At 45.4% G+C, this 22,016-nt stretch overlaps 9 non-coding genes and 1 pseudogene across 9 annotated transcripts; all 10 read left to right on the forward strand.

The window, feature by feature from the left end:
- Positions 1-1,501: 1,501 nt before the first annotated feature.
- On the forward strand, positions 1,502-1,692 carry LOC130319036 (U2 spliceosomal RNA). The gene has a single exon (XR_008865447.1). It is a non-coding gene; the product is annotated as a U2 spliceosomal RNA (small nuclear RNA).
- A 2,096-nt stretch (positions 1,693-3,788) lies between these two features.
- Positions 3,789-3,979, forward strand: LOC130319021 (U2 spliceosomal RNA). The gene has a single exon (XR_008865434.1). It is a non-coding gene; the product is annotated as a U2 spliceosomal RNA (small nuclear RNA).
- A 2,092-nt stretch (positions 3,980-6,071) lies between these two features.
- Positions 6,072-6,262, forward strand: LOC130319023 (U2 spliceosomal RNA). The gene has a single exon (XR_008865435.1). It is a non-coding gene; the product is annotated as a U2 spliceosomal RNA (small nuclear RNA).
- Positions 6,263-8,350: 2,088 nt separating this feature from the next.
- Positions 8,351-8,541, forward strand: LOC130319034 (U2 spliceosomal RNA). Its single transcript, XR_008865445.1, has one exon. It is a non-coding gene; the product is annotated as a U2 spliceosomal RNA (small nuclear RNA).
- A 2,089-nt stretch (positions 8,542-10,630) lies between these two features.
- Positions 10,631-10,821, forward strand: LOC130319024 (U2 spliceosomal RNA). The gene has a single exon (XR_008865436.1). It is a non-coding gene; the product is annotated as a U2 spliceosomal RNA (small nuclear RNA).
- Positions 10,822-12,925: 2,104 nt separating this feature from the next.
- On the forward strand, positions 12,926-13,062 carry LOC130319038 (U2 spliceosomal RNA; annotated as a pseudogene).
- Positions 13,063-14,516: 1,454 nt separating this feature from the next.
- LOC130319037 (U2 spliceosomal RNA) lies at positions 14,517-14,701 on the forward strand. Its single transcript, XR_008865448.1, has one exon. It is a non-coding gene; the product is annotated as a U2 spliceosomal RNA (small nuclear RNA).
- Positions 14,702-16,796: 2,095 nt separating this feature from the next.
- Positions 16,797-16,987, forward strand: LOC130319025 (U2 spliceosomal RNA). The gene has a single exon (XR_008865437.1). It is a non-coding gene; the product is annotated as a U2 spliceosomal RNA (small nuclear RNA).
- A 2,087-nt stretch (positions 16,988-19,074) lies between these two features.
- On the forward strand, positions 19,075-19,265 carry LOC130319026 (U2 spliceosomal RNA). Its single transcript, XR_008865438.1, has one exon. It is a non-coding gene; the product is annotated as a U2 spliceosomal RNA (small nuclear RNA).
- A 2,087-nt stretch (positions 19,266-21,352) lies between these two features.
- LOC130319027 (U2 spliceosomal RNA) lies at positions 21,353-21,543 on the forward strand. Its single transcript, XR_008865439.1, has one exon. It is a non-coding gene; the product is annotated as a U2 spliceosomal RNA (small nuclear RNA).
- Positions 21,544-22,016: the final 473 nt, after the last annotated feature.

Here is a 22,016-nt window from a genome sequence, read left to right on the forward strand (position 1 = left end):
CCAGCCATCCATTGCACTAATGGATTGGTCATCAGCTGGCTGTCTATGTCCCGCATCAATATAGACCAAAGTACAGAGGGTTAGGCTATGCTATTGTGCACCTACCTGATGCATCAGAAGGTGCGAGGCCCTTGCTAAATTCTGTGCACAGACTTTGAGATCTATACTTTAGACTGTATCTAAACCTGCTCCAACATGGACTGACATTCTGGCCTACTTTCAGCCGATGCGACTTGTCTGTCGCTGAACAGTCGCTTTTTATGTATTCAGCACCTATGTATAATGTTGTAAAAATGCTCTAGAAGCTAAAGTCGCAGAAATGTCACACATATTTGGCCTGCAACTTTCTGTGCGACAAATTCAGACAGGAAAAATCAGTATAAATCCTTAGAAAATTATCCCCCAGTGTCTCCATCTGCTGGCGGTATTGAATAAGCATTGCTGCACTGATGGGGTATGCATTAGACGAAAAAAAAGAAGAAAAAGAAGAATAATACGCCCAGAAAAGAGGCGAAAAGGAGAAAAACGTAAAAAAACGTGAAAAAAAAGTAAGAGGAAGAGAAGGGAAAAAAAGGTGGAAATGGGTTTAAAAGTGATTTCGGCGGAGAAATATATATATATATATATACGCGCACACACACACATATATATAAACGTATTCTCCGTTGAGATATTGCAGCCGCTGCTGTGTCCAGGCCCAGGAGCCTTAGCACTGTGCTGTGATGTCACTCAATACCACTGACATCACTAGGTGTAAACAACATCTCTCCTTTGCTGTGTATGTGACTATGGAGCTGTTTGGTGATGTCGTCTATTATGGCCTTCATAGAAGCAACAGGAGATTGTTGCATCCATCTAGAACCCTCAGAACTACAGTGCTATGATGTCACTCACTTCCACAGGCCTTGCAGAGTGTAAACAACAACAACCCAGCTTTGTTGTGTATGTAACCATAGGGATTTGTGATGTCACCTAGAACCTTCACAGCAGCGACAGCTTTATGAGGAGCATCAGCACTGCTCTGCCTGAGCAGAACCATCACCGCCATAGGTTGTCAAATAACCCGGATTTAACCCACACAGGTAAGTCCAATGGGGTGCAGGCATGTCCTCTATGCTTACAGCTTCCCGTGGGTGTTGGTTTGATACCGTTTGGGGACAGCCAAGGAGGCATCTGCAGGCAACAAAGGTAGGTGTGTGCTTGTGTGTGTGTTTCCTATGCAGATCCTAAGCCCAGTGTCACATGCAAGTAGGAGGAGTAAGAAGGGTTCCTGGCAAATCCGGGTTATGGATTGCATTTAAAAAGGCCCCGTGGGAGTGCAATGGGCCCCTGTCTTGCTGCTTAGCAATAATGGTATGGGTTTAGGTTCTGCTGTGTGTACTGGTGGTTGACTGCCCCCCAGCCCAGAGTGTGCATGGAAAATTGTCTGGCAGCCTCCCTGACAGCAAGCAGTGATAGTGCCCATGAAGGGGACCTTGTTGGGCCCGCCCCTTTCACGGTTATCGCTTCTCGGCCTTTTGGCTAAGATCAAGTGTAGTATCTGTTCTTATCAGTTTAATATCTGATACGTCCCCTATCTGGGGACCATATATTAAATGGATTTTTGAGAACGGGGGCCGATTTCGAAGCTTGCTTCCGTCGCCCTATGCATTGACCTGATATGGCAGTATCTTCGGGTACAGTGCACCACCCCCTTACAGGGTTAAAAAGAAAGATTCCTACTTTCATTGCTACCTGCTTGCTGGCTAGCCAGCTAGCCAGCCCTGTGGGCCTTGCTGCTGCTGCTGCAGCCAAAAAACAAAAGGTGGTGCTGCTGCTGCTTCTGCTGCTTCTGCTTCTGCTTGTGTCTGGCCGCTGTTGGAGCGTCCAGGCACAGGACTTCTGCTGCTGCTGACTAAATGGCCTCCTTAATTGGATCATTTGAGTAGCCAGCACACCTGTGCAGGTAGGGCATGACATGATAGGCAGCTGCCTTGATAGCGGGTGGGTGCTGAATGTTCCTAATTGACAAAATAAGATTAATGCTTATGAAGAAATATAAAATCTCATCCCTTCCCCAATATCGCGCCACACCCCTACCCCTTAATTCCCTGGTTGAACTTGATGGACATATGTCTTTTTTCGACCGTACTAACTATGTAACTATGTAACATAACATGGGGGGGGTCTCCTGGCTGTTCACACAGGTGTGTCATTGCTGTACATTGACCATGCATTGCTTCTGTGGTATTGCAAAGGCAAAGACAAATGCTTCCAGCCATCCATTGCACTAATGGATTGGTCATCAGCTGGCTGTCTATGTCCCGCATCAATATAGACCAAAGTACAGAGGGTTAGGCTATGCTATTGTGCACCTACCTGATGCATCAGAAGGTGCGAGGCCCTTGCTAAATTCTGTGCACAGACTTTGAGATCTATACTTTAGACTGTATCTAAACCTGCTCCAACATGGACTGACATTCTGGCCTACTTTCAGCCGATGCGACTTGTCTGTCGCTGAACAGTCGCTTTTTATGTATTCAGCACCTATGTATAATGTTGTAAAAATGCTCTAGAAGCTAAAGTCGCAGAAATGTCACACATATTTGGCCTGCAACTTTCTGTGCGACAAATTCAGACAGGAAAAATCAGTATAAATCCTTAGAAAATTATCCCCCAGTGTCTCCATCTGCTGGCGGTATTGAATAAGCATTGCTGCACTGATGGGGTATGCATTAGACGAAAAAAAAGAAGAAAAAGAAGAATAATACGCCCAGAAAAGAGGCGAAAAGGAGAAAAACGTAAAAAAACGTGAAAAAAAAGTAAGAGGAAGAGAAGGGAAAAAAAGGTGGAAATGGGTTTAAAAGTGATTTCGGCGGAGAAATATATATATATATATATATATATATATATATATATATATATATATATATATACGCGCACACACACACATATATATAAACGTATTCTCCGTTGAGATATTGCAGCCGCTGCTGTGTCCAGGCCCAGGAGCCTTAGCACTGTGCTGTGATGTCACTCAATACCACTGACATCACTAGGTGTAAACAACATCTCTCCTTTGCTGTGTATGTGACTATGGAGCTGTTTGGTGATGTCGTCTATTATGGCCTTCATAGAAGCAACAGGAGATTGTTGCATCCATCTAGAACCCTCAGAACTACAGTGCTATGATGTCACTCACTTCCACAGGCCTTGCAGAGTGTAAACAACAACAACCCAGCTTTGTTGTGTATGTAACCATAGGGATTTGTGATGTCACCTAGAACCTTCACAGCAGCGACAGCTTTATGAGGAGCATCAGCACTGCTCTGCCTGAGCAGAACCATCACCGCCATAGGTTGTCAAATAACCCGGATTTAACCCACACAGGTAAGTCCAATGGGGTGCAGGCATGTCCTCTATGCTTACAGCTTCCCGTGGGTGTTGGTTTGATACCGTTTGGGGACAGCCAAGGAGGCATCTGCAGGCAACAAAGGTAGGTGTGTGCTTGTGTGTGTGTTTCCTATGCAGATCCTAAGCCCAGTGTCACATGCAAGTAGGAGGAGTAAGAAGGGTTCCTGGCAAATCCGGGTTATGGATTGCATTTAAAAAGGCCCCGTGGGAGTGCAATGGGCCCCTGTCTTGCTGCTTAGCAATAATGGTATGGGTTTAGGTTCTGCTGTGTGTACTGGTGGTTGACTGCCCCCCAGCCCAGAGTGTGCATGGAAAATTGTCTGGCAGCCTCCCTGACAGCAAGCAGTGATAGTGCCCATGAAGGGGACCTTGTTGGGCCCGCCCCTTTCACGGTTATCGCTTCTCGGCCTTTTGGCTAAGATCAAGTGTAGTATCTGTTCTTATCAGTTTAATATCTGATACGTCCCCTATCTGGGGACCATATATTAAATGGATTTTTGAGAACGGGGGCCGATTTCGAAGCTTGCTTCCGTCGCCCTATGCATTGACCCGATATGGCAGTATCTTCGGGTACAGTGCACCACCCCCTTACAGGGTTAAAAAGAAAGATTCCTACTTTCATTGCTACCTGCTTGCTGGCTAGCCAGCTAGCCAGCCCTGTGGGCCTTGCTGCTGCTGCTGCAGCCAAAAAACAAAAGGTGGTGCTGCTGCTGCTTCTGCTGCTTCTGCTTCTGCTTGTGTCTGGCCGCTGTTGGAGCGTCCAGGCACAGGACTTCTGCTGCTGCTGACTAAATGGCCTCCTTAATTGGATCATTTGAGTAGCCAGCACACCTGTGCAGGTAGGGCATGACATGATAGGCAGCTGCCTTGATAGCGGGTGGGTGCTGAATGTTCCTAATTGACAAAATAAGATTAATGCTTATGAAGAAATATAAAATCTCATCCCTTCCCCAATATCGCGCCACACCCCTACCCCTTAATTCCCTGGTTGAACTTGATGGACATATGTCTTTTTTCGACCGTACTAACTATGTAACTATGTAACATAACATGGGGGGGGTCTCCTGGCTGTTCACACAGGTGTGTCATTGCTGTACATTGACCATGCATTGCTTCTGTGGTATTGCAAAGGCAAAGACAAATGCTTCCAGCCATCCATTGCACTAATGGATTGGTCATCAGCTGGCTGTCTATGTCCCGCATCAATATAGACCAAAGTACAGAGGGTTAGGCTATGCTATTGTGCACCTACCTGATGCATCAGAAGGTGCGAGGCCCTTGCTAAATTCTGTGCACAGACTTTGAGATCTATACTTTAGACTGTATCTAAACCTGCTCCAACATGGACTGACATTCTGGCCTACTTTCAGCCGATGCGACTTGTCTGTCGCTGAACAGTCGCTTTTTATGTATTCAGCACCTATGTATAATGTTGTAAAAATGCTCTAGAAGCTAAAGTCGCAGAAATGTCACACATATTTGGCCTGCAACTTTCTGTGCGACAAATTCAGACAGGAAAAATCAGTATAAATCCTTAGAAAATTATCCCCCAGTGTCTCCATCTGCTGGCGGTATTGAATAAGCATTGCTGCACTGATGGGGTATGCATTAGACGAAAAAAAAGAAGAAAAAGAAGAATAATACGCCCAGAAAAGAGGCGAAAAGGAGAAAAACGTAAAAAAACGTGAAAAAAAAGTAAGAGGAAGAGAAGGGAAAAAAAGGTGGAAATGGGTTTAAAAGTGATTTCGGCGGAGAAATATATATATATATATATATATATATATATATATATATATATATATATACGCGCACACACACACATATATATAAACGTATTCTCCGTTGAGATATTGCAGCCGCTGCTGTGTCCAGGCCCGGGAGCCTTAGCACTGTGCTGTGATGTCACTCAATACCACTGACATCACTAGGTGTAAACAACATCTCTCCTTTGCTGTGTATGTGACTATGGAGCTGTTTGGTGATGTCGTCTATTATGGCCTTCATAGAAGCAACAGGAGATTGTTGCATCCATCTAGAACCCTCAGAACTACAGTGCTATGATGTCACTCACTTCCACAGGCCTTGCAGAGTGTAAACAACAACAACCCAGCTTTGTTGTGTATGTAACCATAGGGATTTGTGATGTCACCTAGAACCTTCACAGCAGCGACAGCTTTATGAGGAGCATCAGCACTGCTCTGCCTGAGCAGAACCATCACCGCCATAGGTTGTCAAATAACCCGGATTTAACCCACACAGGTAAGTCCAATGGGGTGCAGGCATGTCCTCTATGCTTACAGCTTCCCGTGGGTGTTGGTTTGATACCGTTTGGGGACAGCCAAGGAGGCATCTGCAGGCAACAAAGGTAGGTGTGTGCTTGTGTGTGTGTTTCCTATGCAGATCCTAAGCCCAGTGTCACATGCAAGTAGGAGGAGTAAGAAGGGTTCCTGGCAAATCCGGGTTATGGATTGCATTTAAAAAGGCCCCGTGGGAGTGCAATGGGCCCCTGTCTTGCTGCTTAGCAATAATGGTATGGGTTTAGGTTCTGCTGTGTGTACTGGTGGTTGACTGCCCCCCAGCCCAGAGTGTGCATGGAAAATTGTCTGGCAGCCTCCCTGACGGCAAGCAGTGATAGTGCCCATGAAGGGGACCTTGTTGGGCCCGCCCCTTTCACGGTTATCGCTTCTCGGCCTTTTGGCTAAGATCAAGTGTAGTATCTGTTCTTATCAGTTTAATATCTGATACGTCCCCTATCTGGGGACCATATATTAAATGGATTTTTGAGAACGGGGGCCGATTTCGAAGCTTGCTTCCGTCGCCCTATGCATTGACCCGATATGGCAGTATCTTCGGGTACAGTGCACCACCCCCTTACAGGGTTAAAAAGAAAGATTCCTACTTTCATTGCTACCTGCTTGCTGGCTAGCCAGCTAGCCAGCCCTGTGGGCCTTGCTGCTGCTGCTGCAGCCAAAAAACAAAAGGTGGTGCTGCTGCTGCTTCTGCTGCTTCTGCTTCTGCTTGTGTCTGGCCGCTGTTGGAGCGTCCAGGCACAGGACTTCTGCTGCTGCTGACTAAATGGCCTCCTTAATTGGATCATTTGAGTAGCCAGCACACCTGTGCAGGTAGGGCATGACATGATAGGCAGCTGCCTTGATAGCGGGTGGGTGCTGAATGTTCCTAATTGACAAAATAAGATTAATGCTTATGAAGAAATATAAAATCTCATCCCTTCCCCAATATCGCGCCACACCCCTACCCCTTAATTCCCTGGTTGAACTTGATGGACATATGTCTTTTTTCGACCGTACTAACTATGTAACTATGTAACATAACATGGGGGGGGTCTCCTGGCTGTTCACACAGGTGTGTCATTGCTGTACATTGACCATGCATTGCTTCTGTGGTATTGCAAAGGCAAAGACAAATGCTTCCAGCCATCCATTGCACTAATGGATTGGTCATCAGCTGGCTGTCTATGTCCCGCATCAATATAGACCAAAGTACAGAGGGTTAGGCTATGCTATTGTGCACCTACCTGATGCATCAGAAGGTGCGAGGCCCTTGCTAAATTCTGTGCACAGACTTTGAGATCTATACTTTAGACTGTATCTAAACCTGCTCCAACATGGACTGACATTCTGGCCTACTTTCAGCCGATGCGACTTGTCTGTCGCTGAACAGTCGCTTTTTATGTATTCAGCACCTATGTATAATGTTGTAAAAATGCTCTAGAAGCTAAAGTCGCAGAAATGTCACACATATTTGGCCTGCAACTTTCTGTGCGACAAATTCAGACAGGAAAAATCAGTATAAATCCTTAGAAAATTATCCCCCAGTGTCTCCATCTGCTGGCGGTATTGAATAAGCATTGCTGCACTGATGGGGTATGCATTAGACGAAAAAAAAGAAGAAAAAGAAGAATAATACGCCCAGAAAAGAGGCGAAAAGGAGAAAAACGTAAAAAAACGTGAAAAAAAAGTAAGAGGAAGAGAAGGGAAAAAAAGGTGGAAATGGGTTTAAAAGTGATTTCGGCGGAGAAATATATATATATATATATATATATATATATATATATATATATATACGCGCACACACACACATATATATAAACGTATTCTCCGTTGAGATATTGCAGCCGCTGCTGTGTCCAGGCCCAGGAGCCTTAGCACTGTGCTGTGATGTCACTCAATACCACTGACATCACTAGGTGTAAACAACATCTCTCCTTTGCTGTGTATGTGACTATGGAGCTGTTTGGTGATGTCGTCTATTATGGCCTTCATAGAAGCAACAGGAGATTGTTGCATCCATCTAGAACCCTCAGAACTACAGTGCTATGATGTCACTCACTTCCACAGGCCTTGCAGAGTGTAAACAACAACAACCCAGCTTTGTTGTGTATGTAACCATAGGGATTTGTGATGTCACCTAGAACCTTCACAGCAGCGACAGCTTTATGAGGAGCATCAGCACTGCTCTGCCTGAGCAGAACCATCACCGCCATAGGTTGTCAAATAACCCGGATTTAACCCACACAGGTAAGTCCAATGGGGTGCAGGCATGTCCTCTATGCTTACAGCTTCCCGTGGGTGTTGGTTTGATACCGTTTGGGGACAGCCAAGGAGGCATCTGCAGGCAACAAAGGTAGGTGTGTGCTTGTGTGTGTGTTTCCTATGCAGATCCTAAGCCCAGTGTCACATGCAAGTAGGAGGAGTAAGAAGGGTTCCTGGCAAATCCGGGTTATGGATTGCATTTAAAAAGGCCCCGTGGGAGTGCAATGGGCCCCTGTCTTGCTGCTTAGCAATAATGGTATGGGTTTAGGTTCTGCTGTGTGTACTGGTGGTTGACTGCCCCCCAGCCCAGAGTGTGCATGGAAAATTGTCTGGCAGCCTCCCTGACAGCAAGCAGTGATAGTGCCCATGAAGGGGACCTTGTTGGGCCCGCCCCTTTCACGGTTATCGCTTCTCGGCCTTTTGGCTAAGATCAAGTGTAGTATCTGTTCTTATCAGTTTAATATCTGATACGTCCCCTATCTGGGGACCATATATTAAATGGATTTTTGAGAACGGGGGCCGATTTCGAAGCTTGCTTCCGTCGCCCTATGCATTGACCCGATATGACAGTATCTTCGGGTACAGTGCACCACCCCCTTACAGGGTTAAAAAGAAAGATTCCTACTTTCATTGCTACCTGCTTGCTGGCTAGCCAGCTAGCCAGCCCTGTGGGCCTTGCTGCTGCTGCTGCAGCCAAAAAACAAAAGGTGGTGCTGCTGCTGCTTCTGCTGCTGCTTGTGTCTGGCCGCTGTTGGAGCGTCCAGGCACAGGACTTCTGCTGCTGCTGACTAAATGGCCTCCTTAATTGGATCATTTGAGTAGCCAGCACACCTGTGCAGGTAGGGCATGACATGATAGGCAGCTGCCTTGATAGCGGGTGGGTGCTGAATGTTCCTAATTGACAAAATAAGATTAATGCTTATGAAGAAATATAAAATCTCATCCCTTCCCCAATATCGCGCCACACCCCTACCCCTTAATTCCCTGGTTGAACTTGATGGACATATGTCTTTTTTCGACCGTACTAACTATGTAACTATGTAACATAACATGGGGGGGGTCTCCTGGCTGTTCACACAGGTGTGTCATTGCTGTACATTGACCATGCATTGCTTCTGTGGTATTGCAAAGGCAAAGACAAATGCTTCCAGCCATCCATTGCACTAATGGATTGGTCATCAGCTGGCTGTCTATGTCCCGCATCAATATAGACCAAAGTACAGAGGGTTAGGCTATGCTATTGTGCACCTACCTGATGCATCAGAAGGTGCGAGGCCCTTGCTAAATTCTGTGCACAGACTTTGAGATCTATACTTTAGACTGTATCTAAACCTGCTCCAACATGGACTGACATTCTGGCCTACTTTCAGCCGATGCGACTTGTCTGTCGCTGAACAGTCGCTTTTTATGTATTCAGCACCTATGTATAATGTTGTAAAAATGCTCTAGAAGCTAAAGTCGCAGAAATGTCACACATATTTGGCCTGCAACTTTCTGTGCGACAAATTCAGACAGGAAAAATCAGTATAAATCCTTAGAAAATTATCCCCCAGTGTCTCCATCTGCTGGCGGTATTGAATAAGCATTGCTGCACTGATGGGGTATGCATTAGACGAAAAAAAAGAAGAAAAAGAAGAATAATACGCCCAGAAAAGAGGCGAAAAGGAGAAAAACGTAAAAAAACGTGAAAAAAAAGTAAGAGGAAGAGAAGGGAAAAAAAGGTGGAAATGGGTTTAAAAGTGATTTCGGCGGAGAAATATTTATATATATATATATATATATATATATATATATATATATATATATATATACGCGCACACACACACATATATATAAACGTATTCTCCGTTGAGATATTGCAGCCGCTGCTGTGTCCAGGCCCAGGAGCCTTAGCACTGTGCTGTGATGTCACTCAATACCACTGACATCACTAGGTGTAAACAACATCTCTCCTTTGCTGTGTATGTGACTATGGAGCTGTTTGGTGATGTCGTCTATTATGGCCTTCATAGAAGCAACAGGAGATTGTTGCATCCATCTAGAACCCTCAGAACTACAGTGCTATGATGTCACTCACTTCCACAGGCCTTGCAGAGTGTAAACAACAACAACCCAGCTTTGTTGTGTATGTAACCATAGGGATTTGTGATGTCACCTAGAACCTTCACAGCAGCGACAGCTTTATGAGGAGCATCAGCACTGCTCTGCCTGAGCAGAACCATCACCGCCATAGGTTGTCAAATAACCCGGATTTAACCCACACAGGTAAGTCCAATGGGGTGCAGGCATGTCCTCTATGCTTACAGCTTCCCGTGGGTGTTGGTTTGATACCGTTTGGGGACAGCCAAGGAGGCATCTGCAGGCAACAAAGGTAGGTGTGTGCTTGTGTGTGTGTTTCCTATGCAGATCCTAAGCCCAGTGTCACATGCAAGTAGGAGGAGTAAGAAGGGTTCCTGGCAAATCCGGGTTATGGATTGCATTTAAAAAGGCCCCGTGGGAGTGCAATGGGCCCCTGTCTTGCTGCTTAGCAATAATGGTATGGGTTTAGGTTCTGCTGTGTGTACTGGTGGTTGACTGCCCCCCAGCCCAGAGTGTGCATGGAAAATTGTCTGGCAGCCTCCCTGACAGCAAGCAGTGATAGTGCCCATGAAGGGGACCTTGTTGGGCCCGCCCCTTTCACGGTTATCGCTTCTCGGCCTTTTGGCTAAGATCAAGTGTAGTATCTGTTCTTATCAGTTTAATATCTGATACGTCCCCTATCTGGGGACCATATATTAAATGGATTTTTGAGAACGGGGGCCGATTTCGAAGCTTGCTTCCGTCGCCCTATGCATTGACCCGATATGGCAGTATCTTCGGGTACAGTGCACCACCCCCTTACAGGGTTAAAAAGAAAGATTCCTACTTTCATTGCTACCTGCTTGCTGGCTAGCCGGCTAGCCAGCTAGCCAGCCCTGTGGGCCTTGCTGCTGCTGCTGCAGCCAAAAAACAAAAGGTGGTGCTGCTGCTGCTTCTGCTGCTTCTGCTTCTGCTTGTGTCTGGCCGCTGTTGGAGCGTCCAGGCACAGGACTTCTGCTGCTGCTGACTAAATGGCCTCCTTAATTGGATCATTTGAGTAGCCAGCACACCTGTGCAGGTAGGGCATGACATGATAGGCAGCTGCCTTGATAGCGGGTGGGTGCTGAATGTTCCTAATTGACAAAATAAGATTAATGCTTATGAAGAAATATAAAATCTCATCCCTTCCCCAATATCGCGCCACACCCCTACCCCTTAATTCCCTGGTTGAACTTGATGGACATATGTCTTTTTTCGACCGTACTAACTATGTAACTATGTAACATAACATGGGGGGGGTCTCCTGGCTGTTCACACAGGTGTGTCATTGCTGTACATTGACCATGCATTGCTTCTGTGGTATTGCAAAGGCAAAGACAAATGCTTCCAGCCATCCATTGCACTAATGGATTGGTCATCAGCTGGCTGTCTATGTCCCGCATCAATATAGACCAAAGTACAGAGGGTTAGGCTATGCTATTGTGCACCTACCTGATGCATCAGAAGGTGCGAGGCCCTTGCTAAATTCTGTGCACAGACTTTGAGATCTATACTTTAGACTGTATCTAAACCTGCTCCAACATGGACTGACATTCTGGCCTACTTTCAGCCGATGCGACTTGTCTGTCGCTGAACAGTCGCTTTTTATGTATTCAGCACCTATGTATAATGTTGTAAAAATGCTCTAGAAGCTAAAGTCGCAGAAATGTCACACATATTTGGCCTGCAACTTTCTGTGCGACAAATTCAGACAGGAAAAATCAGTATAAATCCTTCGAAAATTATCCCCCAGTGTCTCCATCTGCTGGCGGTATTGAATAAGCATTGCTGCACTGATGGGGTATGCATTAGACGAAAAAAAAGAAGAAAAAGAAGAATAATACGCCCAGAAAAGAGGCGAAAAGAAGAAAAACGTAAAAAAACGTGAAAAAAAAGTAAGAGGAAGAGAAGGGAAAAAAAGGTGGAAATGGGTTTAAAAGTGATTTCGGCGGAGAAATATATATATATATATATATATATATATATATATATATATATATATATATATACGCGCACACACACACATATATATAAACGTATTCTCCGTTGAGATATTGCAGCCGCTGCTGTGTCCAGGCCCAGGAGCCTTAGCACTGTGCTGTGATGTCACTCAATACCACTGACATCACTAGGTGTAAACAACATCTCTCCTTTGCTGTGTATGTGACTATGGAGCTGTTTGGTGATGTCGTCTATTATGGCCTTCATAGAAGCAACAGGAGATTGTTGCATCCATCTAGAACCCTCAGAACTACAGTGCTATGATGTCACTCACTTCCACAGGCCTTGCAGAGTGTAAACAACAACAACCCAGCTTTGTTGTGTATGTAACCATAGGGATTTGTGATGTCACCTAGAACCTTCACAGCAGCGACAGCTTTATGAGGAGCATCAGCACTGCTCTGCCTGAGCAGAACCATCACCGCCATAGGTTGTCAAATAACCCGGATTTAACCCACACAGGTAAGTCCAATGGGGTGCAGGCATGTCCTCTATGCTTACAGCTTCCCGTGGGTGTTGGTTTGATACCGTTTGGGGACAGCCAAGGAGGCATCTGCAGGCAACAAAGGTAGGTGTGTGCTTGTGTGTGTGTTTCCTATGCAGATCCTAAGCCCAGTGTCACATGCAAGTAGGAGGAGTAAGAAGGGTTCCTGGCAAATCCGGGTTATGGATTGCATTTAAAAAGGCCCCGTGGGAGTGCAATGGGCCCCTGTCTTGCTGCTTAGCAATAATGGTATGGGTTTAGGTTCTGCTGTGTGTACTGGTGGTTGACTGCCCCCCAGCCCAGAGTGTGCATGGAAAATTGTCTGGCAGCCTCCCTGACAGCAAGCAGTGATAGTGCCCATGAAGGGGACCTTGTTGGGCCCGCCCCTTTCACGGTTATCGCTTCTCGGCCTTTTGGCTAAGATCAAGTGTAGTATCTGCTCGCTTGGTCTGGTCAGAGGGTGTCTGGGGTACCCGGCTCCTTGGCCTGGGGGGATCGTCCTTCTTAACGGAGGGACTTCACCCCCCTGCTGCTATTAGGGAGCCGGCTTAGTCCCCAGACAACGGGAGGCGATCACCCTTCACTGCCCACTCTTTGGTGGGGGAGTGTTTTTCTGTCCCTGCCTGGACACGCCTATTGAAGATGGAAGAGATCATGGACACCTCTCAATCTGTTGGAGAGGAGGTTCCTTTTTTTGGGAAGATCAAGAATGGGGTCCGGATCCTGCTGAAAGACCTTGAGAAGAAAAGAAGAGGACTTTCCTTTGTAATGGAGGAAATTCTTTTTGGAGTTTTGGAAATTGCAAAGACACAAATCCTTTCCATGTTGGAATTTCCAAAGAAAGGGTGCTTTGATGTTATTTTGGTTTCCGAAGAGGATTATGATTTATTTTGGAAGAAATTTGAGACAATCAAGTCTGATCCAGTGTGGGAGGGCGTGGAAGTCATTCCCCACTTTCCCAGGAGAGAAAGAATTTTAACGGTGAGGATGTATAGTCCTTACGTCCCTGAGGAGGATATTATAATTCTTTTGATCCAATTTTGTGAGGAAATTGCGCCACTTGGGAAAATTTATAATCAGTATGGAGTCTGGACAACAAAGTGGAGATTTAAAGTAAAGTTCAAGGAAGACGCAGATGGAAGAGTTCTTTATCCCCCTGCCCGTTTTAAAATAGGGGTTATCAATGGAGATATGTTTTTTGCAGGTATGCAGAATTTCTGTAGAAAATGCAAGAAATATGGCCATTTAAAGGAAGAGTGCACCTCAATGTGGTGCCAAAAATGCCAAAAAGAAGGTCATGAAATCGAATCCTGTAGCCAAAAAAGTAAATGTAATTTATGTAACAAAATTGGTCACATGTATGTGAACTGTCCAAAGAGGAAGAAGAAAAGAGAAGAAGAAGTTTCTGAACAAGAGCCAGAAATTAAAAGATCTGTGAGAAAAGATAAGGAAGTGGTAACCCAAGAGCCAAAAATTGTTGGAAAAGAGATGATAGTAGAAGAAAAGAACATTGGAGAGCATAAGAGTAAAAAGAAAAATGAAGAGCCGGTGAGAGATTTAAGAGGATATTCAGGGTCTTTCCAAACTATTTTGGAGAGAGCTCCAGATGAGGAAAGAGAATTGTTCTTACAGGACCTGGATGATCTATTATCCACCTTTAAAGCCCAGTTACCTGCAGTAAGAAACAAAGTTTATGATTCTTTTCGCCCTGACGTGGATCGATTTATGGTAACTTATAAAATACCGGCCTGGTTGGCCATCCCAGTAAAAAGGGAAATGGAAAAAGGAAGCTTAACCTATGGTTTAATTGATTACTTGGCAGTTTACGCCCGGAGAAAGGGAATGAATTTGTTATAATTTTGGAATGTTTATTATTTTTATTGTTGTTATAATATTTTATTTCAATTTGTCTTTTTTTTAGGAATAAATAAAAGTGTTACCTGATGATGAACAAAACAATCGAGTCCATATAAGATCTTGGAGCTCTGATTGAGTTCTGAGGGCTAACTAAAAAAAAAAATCTGTTCTTATCAGTTTAATATCTGATACGTCCCCTATCTGGGGACCATATATTAAATGGATTTTTGAGAACGGGGGCCGATTTCGAAGCTTGCTTCCGTCGCCCTATGCATTGACCCGATATGGCAGTATCTTCGGGTACAGTGCACCACCCCCTTACAGGGTTAAAAAGAAAGATTCCTACTTTCATTGCTACCTGCTTGCTGGCTAGCCAGCTAGCCAGCCCTGTGGGCCTTGCTGCTGCTGCTGCAGCCAAAAAACAAAAGGTGGTGCTGCTGCTTCTGCTGCTTCTGCTTCTGCTTGTGTCTGGCCGCTGTTGGAGCGTCCAGGCACAGGACTTCTGCTGCTGCTGACTAAATGGCCTCCTTAATTGGATCATTTGAGTAGCCAGCACACCTGTGCAGGTAGGGCATGACATGATAGGCAGCTGCCTTGATAGCGGGTGGGTGCTGAATGTTCCTAATTGACAAAATAAGATTAATGCTTATGAAGAAATATAAAATCTCATCCCTTCCCCAATATCGCGCCACACCCCTACCCCTTAATTCCCTGGTTGAACTTGATGGACATATGTCTTTTTTCGACCGTACTAACTATGTAACTATGTAACATAACATGGGGGGGGTCTCCTGGCTGTTCACACAGGTGTGTCATTGCTGTACATTGACCATGCATTGCTTCTGTGGTATTGCAAAGGCAAAGACAAATGCTTCCAGCCATCCATTGCACTAATGGATTGGTCATCAGCTGGCTGTCTATGTCCCGCATCAATATAGACCAAAGTACAGAGGGTTAGGCTATGCTATTGTGCACCTACCTGATGCATCAGAAGGTGCGAGGCCCTTGCTAAATTCTGTGCACAGACTTTGAGATCTATACTTTAGACTGTATCTAAACCTGCTCCAACATGGACTGACATTCTGGCCTACTTTCAGCCGATGCGACTTGTCTGTCGCTGAACAGTCGCTTTTTATGTATTCAGCACCTATGTATAATGTTGTAAAAATGCTCTAGAAGCTAAAGTCGCAGAAATGTCACACATATTTGGCCTGCAACTTTCTGTGCGACAAATTCAGACAGGAAAAATCAGTATAAATCCTTAGAAAATTATCCCCCAGTGTCTCCATCTGCTGGCGGTATTGAATAAGCATTGCTGCACTGATGGGGTATGCATTAGACGAAAAAAAAGAAGAAAAAGAAGAATAATACGCCCAGAAAAGAGGCGAAAAGGAGAAAAACGTAAAAAAACGTGAAAAAAAAGTAAGAGGAAGAGAAGGGAAAAAAAGGTGGAAATGGGTTTAAAAGTGATTTCGGCGGAGATATATATATATATATATATATATATATATATATATATATATATATATATATATATACGCGCACACACACACATATATATAAACGTATTCTCCGTTGAGATATTGCAGCCGCTGCTGTGTCCAGGCCCAGGAGCCTTAGCACTGTGCTGTGATGTCACTCAATACCACTGACATCACTAGGTGTAAACAACATCTCTCCTTTGCTGTGTATGTGACTATGGAGCTGTTTGGTGATGTCGTCTATTATGGCCTTCATAGAAGCAACAGGAGATTGTTGCATCCATCTAGAACCCTCAGAACTACAGTGCTATGATGTCACTCACTTCCACAGGCCTTGCAGAGTGTAAACAACAACAACCCAGCTTTGTTGTGTATGTAACCATAGGGATTTGTGATGTCACCTAGAACCTTCACAGCAGCGACAGCTTTATGAGGAGCATCAGCACTGCTCTGCCTGAGCAGAACCATCACCGCCATAGGTTGTCAAATAACCCGGATTTAACCCACACAGGTAAGTCCAATGGGGTGCAGGCATGTCCTCTATGCTTACAGCTTCCCGTGGGTGTTGGTTTGATACCGTTTGGGGACAGCCAAGGAGGCATCTGCAGGCAACAAAGGTAGGTGTGTGCTTGTGTGTGTGTTTCCTATGCAGATCCTAAGCCCAGTGTCACATGCAAGTAGGAGGAGTAAGAAGGGTTCCTGGCAAATCCGGGTTATGGATTGCATTTAAAAAGGCCCCGTGGGAGTGCAATGGGCCCCTGTCTTGCTGCTTAGCAATAATGGTATGGGTTTAGGTTCTGCTGTGTGTACTGGTGGTTGACTGCCCCCCAGCCCAGAGTGTGCATGGAAAATTGTCTGGCAGCCTCCCTGACAGCAAGCAGTGATAGTGCCCATGAAGGGGACCTTGTTGGGCCCGCCCCTTTCACGGTTATCGCTTCTCGGCCTTTTGGCTAAGATCAAGTGTAGTATCTGTTCTTATCAGTTTAATATCTGATACGTCCCCTATCTGGGGACCATATATTAAATGGATTTTTGAGAACGGGGGCCGATTTCGAAGCTTGCTTCCGTCGCCCTATGCATTGACCCGATATGGCAGTATCTTCGGGTACAGTGCACCACCCCCTTACAGGGTTAAAAAGAAAGATTCCTACTTTCATTGCTACCTGCTTGCTGGCTAGCCAGCTAGCCAGCCCTGTGGGCCTTGCTGCTGCTGCTGCAGCCAAAAAACAAAAGGTGGTGCTGCTGCTGCTTCTGCTGCTTCTGCTTCTGCTTGTGTCTGGCCGCTGTTGGAGCGTCCAGGCACAGGACTTCTGCTGCTGCTGACTAAATGGCCTCCTTAATTGGATCATTTGAGTAGCCAGCACACCTGTGCAGGTAGGGCATGACATGATAGGCAGCTGCCTTGATAGCGGGTGGGTGCTGAATGTTCCTAATTGACAAAATAAGATTAATGCTTATGAAGAAATATAAAATCTCATCCCTTCCCCAATATCGCGCCACACCCCTACCCCTTAATTCCCTGGTTGAACTTGATGGACATATGTCTTTTTTCGACCGTACTAACTATGTAACTATGTAACATAACATGGGGGGGGTCTCCTGGCTGTTCACACAGGTGTGTCATTGCTGTACATTGACCATGCATTGCTTCTGTGGTATTGCAAAGGCAAAGACAAATGCTTCCAGCCATCCATTGCACTAATGGATTGGTCATCAGCTGGCTGTCTATGTCCCGCATCAATATAGACCAAAGTACAGAGGGTTAGGCTATGCTATTGTGCACCTACCTGATGCATCAGAAGGTGCGAGGCCCTTGCTAAATTCTGTGCACAGACTTTGAGATCTATACTTTAGACTGTATCTAAACCTGCTCCAACATGGACTGACATTCTGGCCTACTTTCAGCCGATGCGACTTGTCTGTCGCTGAACAGTCGCTTTTTATGTATTCAGCACCTATGTATAATGTTGTAAAAATGCTCTAGAAGCTAAAGTCGCAGAAATGTCACACATATTTGGCCTGCAACTTTCTGTGCGACAAATTCAGACAGGAAAAATCAGTATAAATCCTTAGAAAATTATCCCCCAGTGTCTCCATCTGCTGGCGGTATTGAATAAGCATTGCTGCACTGATGGGGTATGCATTAGACGAAAAAAAAGAAGAAAAAGAAGAATAATACGCCCAGAAAAGAGGCGAAAAGGAGAAAAACGTAAAAAAACGTGAAAAAAAAGTAAGAGGAAGAGAAGGGAAAAAAAGGTGGAAATGGGTTTAAAAGTGATTTCGGCGGAGAATATATATATATATATATATATATATATATATATATATATATATACGCGCACACACACACATATATATAAACGTATTCTCCGTTGAGATATTGCAGCCACTGCTGTGTCCAGGCCCAGGAGCCTTAGCACTGTGCTGTGATGTCACTCAATACCACTGACATCACTAGGTGTAAACAACATCTCTCCTTTGCTGTGTATGTGACTATGGAGCTGTTTGGTGATGTCGTCTATTATGGCCTTCATAGAAGCAACAGGAGATTGTTGCATCCATCTAGAACCCTCAGAACTACAGTGCTATGATGTCACTCACTTCCACAGGCCTTGCAGAGTGTAAACAACAACAACCCAGCTTTGTTGTGTATGTAACCATAGGGATTTGTGATGTCACCTAGAACCTTCACAGCAGCGACAGCTTTATGAGGAGCATCAGCACTGCTCTGCCTGAGCAGAACCATCACCGCCATAGGTTGTCAAATAACCCGGATTTAACCCACACAGGTAAGTCCAATGGGGTGCAGGCATGTCCTCTATGCTTACAGCTTCCCGTGGGTGTTGGTTTGATACCGTTTGGGGACAGCCAAGGAGGCATCTGCAGGCAACAAAGGTAGGTGTGTGCTTGTGTGTGTGTTTCCTATGCAGATCCTAAGCCCAGTGTCACATGCAAGTAGGAGGAGTAAGAAGGGTTCCTGGCAAATCCGGGTTATGGATTGCATTTAAAAAGGCCCCGTGGGAGTGCAATGGGCCCCTGTCTTGCTGCTTAGCAATAATGGTATGGGTTTAGGTTCTGCTGTGTGTACTGGTGGTTGACTGCCCCCCAGCCCAGAGTGTGCATGGAAAATTGTCTGGCAGCCTCCCTGACAGCAAGCAGTGATAGTGCCCATGAAGGGGACCTTGTTGGGCCCGCCCCTTTCACGGTTATCGCTTCTCGGCCTTTTGGCTAAGATCAAGTGTAGTATCTGTTCTTATCAGTTTAATATCTGATACGTCCCCTATCTGGGGACCATATATTAAATGGATTTTTGAGAACGGGGGCCGATTTCGAAGCTTGCTTCCGTCGCCCTATGCATTGACCCGATATGGCAGTATCTTCGGGTACAGTGCACCACCCCCTTACAGGGTTAAAAAGAAAGATTCCTACTTTCATTGCTACCTGCTTGCTGGCTAGCCAGCTAGCCAGCCCTGTGGGCCTTGCTGCTGCTGCTGCAGCCAAAAAACAAAAGGTGGTGCTGCTGCTGCTTCTGCTGCTTCTGCTTCTGCTTGTGTCTGGCCGCTGTTGGAGCGTCCAGGCACAGGACTTCTGCTGCTGCTGACTAAATGGCCTCCTTAATTGGATCATTTGAGTAGCCAGCACACCTGTGCAGGTAGGGCATGACATGATAGGCAGCTGCCTTGATAGCGGGTGGGTGCTGAATGTTCCTAATTGACAAAATAAGATTAATGCTTATGAAGAAATATAAAATCTCATCCCTTCCCCAATATCGCGCCACACCCCTACCCCTTAATTCCCTGGTTGAACTTGATGGACATATGTCTTTTTTCGACCGTACTAACTATGTAACTATGTAACATAACATGGGGGGGGTCTCCTGGCTGTTCACACAGGTGTGTCATTGCTGTACATTGACCATGCATTGCTTCTGTGGTATTGCAAAGGCAAAGACAAATGCTTCCAGCCATCCATTGCACTAATGGATTGGTCATCAGCTGGCTGTCTATGTCCCGCATCAATATAGACCAAAGTACAGAGGGTTAGGCTATGCTATTGTGCACCTACCTGATGCATCAGAAGGTGCGAGGCCCTTGCTAAATTCTGTGCACAGACTTTGAGATCTATACTTTAGACTGTATCTAAACCTGCTCCAACATGGACTGACATTCTGGCCTACTTTCAGCCGATGCGACTTGTCTGTCGCTGAACAGTCGCTTTTTATGTATTCAGCACCTATGTATAATGTTGTAAAAATGCTCTAGAAGCTAAAGTCGCAGAAATGTCACACATATTTGGCCTGCAACTTTCTGTGCGACAAATTCAGACAGGAAAAATCAGTATAAATCCTTAGAAAATTATCCCCCAGTGTCTCCATCTGCTGGCGGTATTGAATAAGCATTGCTGCACTGATGGGGTATGCATTAGACGAAAAAAAAGAAGAAAAAGAAGAATAATACGCCCAGAAAAGAGGCGAAAAGGAGAAAAACGTAAAAAAACGTGAAAAAAAAGTAAGAGGAAGAGAAGGGAAAAAAAGGTGGAAATGGGTTTAAAAGTGATTTCGGCGGAGATATATATATATATATATATATATATATATATATATATATATATATACGCGCACACACACACATATATATAAACGTATTCTCCGTTGAGATATGCAGCCGCTGCTGTGTCCAGGCCCAGGAGCCTTAGCACTGTGCTGTGATGTCACTCAATACCACTGACATCACTAGGTGTAAACAACATCTCTCCTTTGCTGTGTATGTGACTATGGAGCTGTTTGGTGATGTCGTCTATTATGGCCTTCATAGAAGCAACAGGAGATTGTTGCATCCATCTAGAACCCTCAGAACTACAGTGCTATGATGTCACTCACTTCCACAGGCCTTGCAGAGTGTAAACAACAACAACCCAGCTTTGTTGTGTATGTAACCATAGGGATTTGTGATGTCACCTAGAACCTTCACAGCAGCGACAGCTTTATGAGGAGCATCAGCACTGCTCTGCCTGAGCAGAACCATCACCGCCATAGGTTGTCAAATAACCCGGATTTAACCCACACAGGTAAGTCCAATGGGGTGCAGGCATGTCCTCTATGCTTACAGCTTCCCGTGGGTGTTGGTTTGATACCGTTTGGGGACAGCCAAGGAGGCATCTGCAGGCAACAAAGGTAGGTGTGTGCTTGTGTGTGTGTTTCCTATGCAGATCCTAAGCCCAGTGTCACATGCAAGTAGGAGGAGTAAGAAGGGTTCCTGGCAAATCCGGGTTATGGATTGCATTTAAAAAGGCCCCGTGGGAGTGCAATGGGCCCCTGTCTTGCTGCTTAGCAATAATGGTATGGGTTTAGGTTCTGCTGTGTGTACTGGTGGTTGACTGCCCCCCAGCCCAGAGTGTGCATGGAAAATTGTCTGGCAGCCTCCCTGACAGCAAGCAGTGATAGTGCCCATGAAGGGGACCTTGTTGGGCCCGCCCCTTTCACGGTTATCGCTTCTCGGCCTTTTGGCTAAGATCAAGTGTAGTATCTGTTCTTATCAGTTTAATATCTGATACGTCCCCTATCTGGGGACCATATATTAAATGGATTTTTGAGAACGGGGGCCGATTTCGAAGCTTGCTTCCGTCGCCCTATGCATTGACCCGATATGGCAGTATCTTCGGGTACAGTGCACCACCCCCTTACAGGGTTAAAAAGAAAGATTCCTACTTTCATTGCTACCTGCTTGCTGGCTAGCCAGCTAGCCAGCCCTGTGGGCCTTGCTGCTGCTGCTGCTGCAGCCAAAAAACAAAAGGTGGTGCTGCTGCTGCTTCTGCTGCTTCTGCTTCTGCTTGTGTCTGGCCGCTGTTGGAGCGTCCAGGCACAGGACTTCTGCTGCTGCTGACTAAATGGCCTCCTTAATTGGATCATTTGAGTAGCCAGCACACCTGTGCAGGTAGGGCATGACATGATAGGCAGCTGCCTTGATAGCGGGTGGGTGCTGAATGTTCCTAATTGACAAAATAAGATTAATGCTTATGAAGAAATATAAAATCTCATCCCTTCCCCAATATCGCGCCACACCCCTACCCCTTAATTCCCTGGTTGAACTTGATGGACATATGTCTTTTTTCGACCGTACTAACTATGTAACTATGTAACATAACATGGGG

This window comes from Hyla sarda, unplaced genomic scaffold (genome assembly GCF_029499605.1).
Source record: "Hyla sarda isolate aHylSar1 unplaced genomic scaffold, aHylSar1.hap1 scaffold_2094, whole genome shotgun sequence".
NCBI lineage: Eukaryota > Metazoa > Chordata > Amphibia > Anura > Hylidae > Hyla > Hyla sarda.